We start from the raw sequence: 6,000 nt of genomic DNA, 5'->3' as shown, positions 1-6,000 counted from the left end.
TTTTCATGACATTTTGCCTCGGACCAATTTTAGCACGGTTCGTTTTTGGCAACATAATCGTACGAATATGACATATTGGAAAGATGGCAGTACTTCCGAATTCTGAACAATTTCATAATTATATTGATTTAAACTGCTTACAGCAATAAATGCTGGAAGAACAAAACACCCATATACCATTTGAATCAGTTCGTCGAGATCAGCAAATGCGTATGTGACAAATAATTTCACTCAATTTTTTACCTTATTTTCGAAGATGACTCAACCGTTTTCTACAAACTCAGATTCATATGAAAATTCGTATGCTCCTAAACAAGGTTCCTGATCCGATATGAAAATTCGTATGCTCCTAAACAAGGTTTGGATCCGACTTCTGGTTCCGGAACTACAGGATGATATGTGAAACGAAATTAAAATTGTGTAACTTATTTTCCTCGTAGATGGCTGAACCGATCTAAGATTCAAATGATATCTAAGAATCATCTAAGATTTGCTGATTTGAATAGTCGACAACCAAATAAACTTATTTCAGTTTTAGTGGTATTCAGTTTTCGATTCGGAAGGCACCCAACCATTTAACTCGTACTACGATTTCTCAAAGATGTCTATACTAGAGCTGTGCGCCGCCGCGCCACGCCGCCGCCGCCGATAATTTCGACACGCCGCCAATTTAAGAAAAAGATGATCAGCGCGCCGGTTATCCCTTTTTAATCGTGCCGCCGATAATATTACATCAGCCGAAAAAATGATTTTGTCAATGTGGAAAATTGTTTACAGTTTTCATGAAAATTCAATGAAAATTACAGTACAGTCACTTTCCTCCTACTTATACTGAAACTCAGTACTACCGTTGTCAACCGAAGCCAATGTCATTTGATTCAAAGTCTATTTTCTGTCTTTATTTAAAAGGCTTTGAGCTATTGGCACATTATCGCAACATTATCGGTCGCGACATCTGAAAATGAAAAATGGAACCAAGAAAAGGAGGGTTCTTCCGAAAAAAAAATAATGTTAGGTTTTTTCGGATTAACATTTTTTTTTAGAAACCGGTGTAGTGTTGATTTCTCGGGTACTAGAATGTTTAGCGATCGAGGTCCATTTATTTTGGATACTTTATTTGTTATTTCCGGGCATTTGAAAAATGGTATTGAACAAAGTTTCATGCTCCATTCTAAATAAACGTTAGTTTTCGCACAATATATTAAGATCAACGTTACCAACTCAAAGTAAAAACATTTTCTTCTACTTCTACTATGACTTTTCAAATGAATTTACCCGTTTTTATAAGAAATCGTTACAAATGTGAAGTAATTAAAATTTGTTAATTTGATATTATTTTTGATATCTGAATGAATTTGAACGCCAAATCGATTTTATGTTAATTACATACGTACGAAAAAGATATACTTATTTTTTGAGTTGATAAAACGATTTTTATACATGATAATTATCAACTATGTAAAAAGCGATTTGAAAAAATAGTTCCGAATAAAACTTCATATTTCTTGCTCATAATAAAAAAAAACCCTTTGTATATGAATGAAATATTTATTTAAACAATAGTCAACCATCTCCCAATAATCGCACTTATACTCATCTCAATTTCTCTTCTAATTCGATGCATTCGAAACCATTTACCATCTCTATTCACTACGTTGGCTTTAATGGATCACATAAACATTAGGATCTTTGGTTGTAGGTCGACAAAACAATAAGATAGAGAAATTGTCCTGTGTGAATCAATATTAAAATTTTTAATATGTTTATAATTGATTACGCCGAATCGCGCCGCCTCCGCCGCCGATGTTTTCAGGAAACAGCGTCACGCCGATTCGCCGGCGCCGCTGGTCAAAAAGACGTTTCAGCCGCCGATGTTGACATTTTTGATCGGCGCACAGCTCCTATACTGATTTTTAAACATATTGAAACAAATGTAAACTAATCAGGTGAATTTGTCTGACTTCGGCTACACCGATTTTCGAATTCCGGCTCCAGTATCGAATCGTTTCTCAAAGCTTAATCGTTTTCTCAAATAAAGCCAAATCGAATTTCAGAAAAAAATTCAATTTAAATTAAACTTATAGTCCCATACAAAATTAATTAATTTTATTCAATGCTGACTTCCGATTCTGGAATTACAGAAGGATGAATTTTTTAAATTCAAACCGATATAGAAGATGATAATCCCGAAAAGCTTGAAAGTTGGACTCAAAACTATTGCAATTTATTCGTCATATGGCCATACGAATCGGTTTGGTTTATGCTGGTTCCTGAATACCGGCTCTGGAAGTACCTTAAATTACCGTAAATTCTAAAGTGGAACTCACTTCGACATATCATGAAAAGTTTAATCGATTGTAACCTTTTTAGATAAAGTAATGAGTGATTAAAATGTCAAATTGCAGCTTAAAACGACGGTCATTAAAATAATGTAATGAAAACCGAAGAATATTCATGAAAAAAACACATGCGGATTGATAAAAAAAGGTATCATCTCACTGATAGGTGGATTAAACACGTTTTTTGTCAAAATTCGTTTTTAATATTCAACATAATTGCCATCAGAGGCGATACAGCGATTATAGCGATATACCAACTTTTCGATACCATTTTTGTAGTACGATTTGTCCTTTACCTCAAAATAGGCCTCAGTTTCAGCGATTACCTCTTCAATGCTTCTAAATTTTTTACCAGCGAGCATTCTTTTGAGGTCTGAGAACAGGAAAATGTCACTGGGGGCCAAATCTGGAGAATAGGTGGATTAGGGAGCAATTCGAAGCCCAATTCGTTTAATTTCAGCATGGTTTTCATCGACTTGTGACACGGTGCATTGTCTTGATAAAACAAAACTTTTTTCTTCAAATGAGGCCGTTTTTTTGAAATTTTGTCCTCCAAACGCTCTAATAACGCTATATAATAGTCACTGTTGATGGTTTTTCCCTTTTCAAGGTAGTCGATGAAAATTATACCATGCGAATCCCAAAATACAGACGCCATAACCTTACCGGCCGATTGTTGAGTCTTTCCACGCTTTGGGTTCGGTTCATCGCGTGCAGTTCACTCAGCTGACTGTCGATTGGACTCCGGAGTAAAGTGATGGAGCCATATTTCGTCCATTGTTATATATCGACGAAAAAAATCGGTTTTATTTCGATATACCAGCTCCAAACACTGCTCCGAATCATCAATTCGTTGTTGTTTTTGATCGATTGTGAGCTCACGCTGCACCCATTTTGCACAAAGCTTTCTCATATCCAAATATTCGTGAATAATATGTCCAACACGTTCCTTTGCTATCTTTAGGGTGTCAGCTACTGCGTTCATCGTCTTCGGTGCTCATATGACCAGTACGAAATTTTGCAAACCACTTACGAATTGTTGCTTCGCCCGGTGCAGAGTCTGGATAACACTCATCAAGCCATTTTTTGGTATCGGCGGCACTTTTTTTCATCAAAAAGTAGTGTTTCATCAACACACGAAATTCCTTTTTTTTCTTTTTTTTCACAATAACAAAAGTAGCTTCACTCAAAATGCAATATCTCACAAACTAATAATCAGACAGCTGTCAAATTTATACACGTATCTTTTGAAGGTTGGTACTAACTGAAAACGGTATGGATTTAATTCTAGTGGCGCCCTCTCATAGAAACGATACGAACTTTTCAGCCGATCTGTTATTTATACTAGATATCGTCACACGTTCAAGATTATGGTTTGGATTTGGATAATTCATTACGCTGATAAAATGGTACATGAGGGAAGATTCTTTTGCTTCGACTAAATAAGCATTTTAACTTTTAGCAATGTTAATATCTCTATTTACGGTATAAACATGCAGAGAAACAAAACCAGAGAAACAAATACGAATTTGTTTAAAAACAGCCACTCTACGGACGATATGCCCCACTCTCGATTCAGCAAAATGTTCGATTTGAAATATTGTTTTATAGATTTATAACGGTTATTAAAACAAAATGTAGCTTTGGGAGGATCGAAAATGATGCTTTCCGATTGCTGTTAGTTGAATACTTTTTCTGCTTTTCTTCTATATCCTTTACCTGCTTTTTTCTATATCGACATGTTAAGGGGCATATTGCATCATTGTTGTGGGACATACCACTGATTTGTTGTGAGGCTGTTGTCTGAGAATGTGGTCGTTTCGGAAAATTTGTTTGTATCAATCAATTCTCATTACTTCTACCGGAATCATTGAAAATTACACAGTTCGAAAAAATCTTGCGATTTTACATCTTATAAGATGCACATAACTGGAGTGTCGTATTTCACACAAATTTATATTCAAGAACATGTAATATTGTGTGATTTGAAAAGTACATGGCTTGAACTCGAATGAAATTAAAAAAAAAAACAAAAGATCGATACCAATGGCGGTACTTGAACCTAGAAACATTAGATCACAAAGCACATTGATTAATCAACTGAACCACAGAGGCACATATGTAAAAGCCTGTACATTACTTTTACATTCCTGTAGTGAAATTTGACCTTCTGTTTCAACAGACTTCGCACCCAATTCAGAAAAAAATACACTAAAAAAATTCAATTTAAACAAGTTTAAATTTTTTTTTTTTGATAATTTTTATTTTAAAGTTGTTATTAAAACCTACAGATTGATGACTATCCCATCCGTGCCTTTTGAAAAATGAAGAAGTTAGCTCAAAAAAGGTTTACGGGTGCATGCAAATGATCAAGTTCTTCTCGTTGTAATTCGAAACCCGTTCATCGTACAAAAAAAGACGTCCAGGAAGAAGTTGTAGAGAATCAATAGGGCACTCTGAATAAAATATACACTAAAAAAAAACTTTTTTTCTCAATAATTTCAAAATTACCAAACAAATTTATTTAAAAAAAATAGGGTTTCGATTTTTTTTGATAAGGAATCAAAGTATCTCCGATATCAACGAAGAAAACCCGGAATGTTAATTATCCTCGAGAAAAATATTTGGATATTTCAAGAGGTATAAAAAAAGCAAATATTCGAATTCCCGGCGGATGAAGAAGATCCAGAATTACTCAAAACGAAAGCAGCAGAGTTGGATGAAGTGATTACTAAAATGATAGAGCAGTTTGCTAAGCCTGATTGCACTAGAAATGCAAAAGTGCGTTTGTTGTCAGTCTTGCCAAACTCGTAGTCAAAGGACAGCATAGCCACCCAATTCAAGGCGAACAAATACATTGTGTCGGAGACAAGAGAATCAACGGACGAAAAAAAACCAAGAAACAAACGGGACGCAGCAGGAACGAAACGATGGAAAACGAGGTGCTTCAATATTTCAACAGCGATGACGCCAGCAGAGTAATGCCGGGATCAAGAGATTGCGTCACAGTCAAAATGAATGGTAAGTGTGAACGCAAACAAAAACGATTGCTTTAATTTATTTAGAATTTTCAGATCGAAATATTGGATTTGGTACATTTGCAGCATTAAGACCAAAACACTGCAAGTTGCTTGGAAGTTCTGGTTCACATAACATATGTGTTTGCACAAACCATGAGAATGTTTCATTAATGATTCATGCTGTTGACAAATATTTCAAGTATGATGATAAGAATTATTATTTGAAAAAGCTATTATGTGACTCATCAAAAAGATCCTGTTACCTCCGTGAATGCAAAAGTTGTCCAGCGACACAAGATCTGAAGAGAAGCGTTTTAGACAATTTCGAGGAACGTGATTTGACTGAGATAAGAGGACTGAGATTGGAGTAATGATCGAGCAACCATTCATACGTTTGAAATTTATTATAGAGAATCAGAAGAGCATAAACACGATACGAAATATTAGAGCTTATTTCACACTTAATGTCATTTTTGAAAAACAAATGTCTGACGGAGCTGCCTCGCAGTACAAAACAAAGTATGAATGGACAGAGCAGAGACGTCGAGATGCATTCACGCCATGTCTTTTTGTTACGTGTCACAAGAAGAATATGAACGGGGTGTGACCGAGTGGAGTAGTGTTTATAAGGATACCAAAAT

The sequence above is a fragment of the Malaya genurostris genome, chromosome 2, assembly GCF_030247185.1.
Source record: "Malaya genurostris strain Urasoe2022 chromosome 2, Malgen_1.1, whole genome shotgun sequence".
NCBI lineage: Eukaryota > Metazoa > Arthropoda > Insecta > Diptera > Culicidae > Malaya > Malaya genurostris.
Note: the sequence above shows the minus strand (reverse complement) of the source record.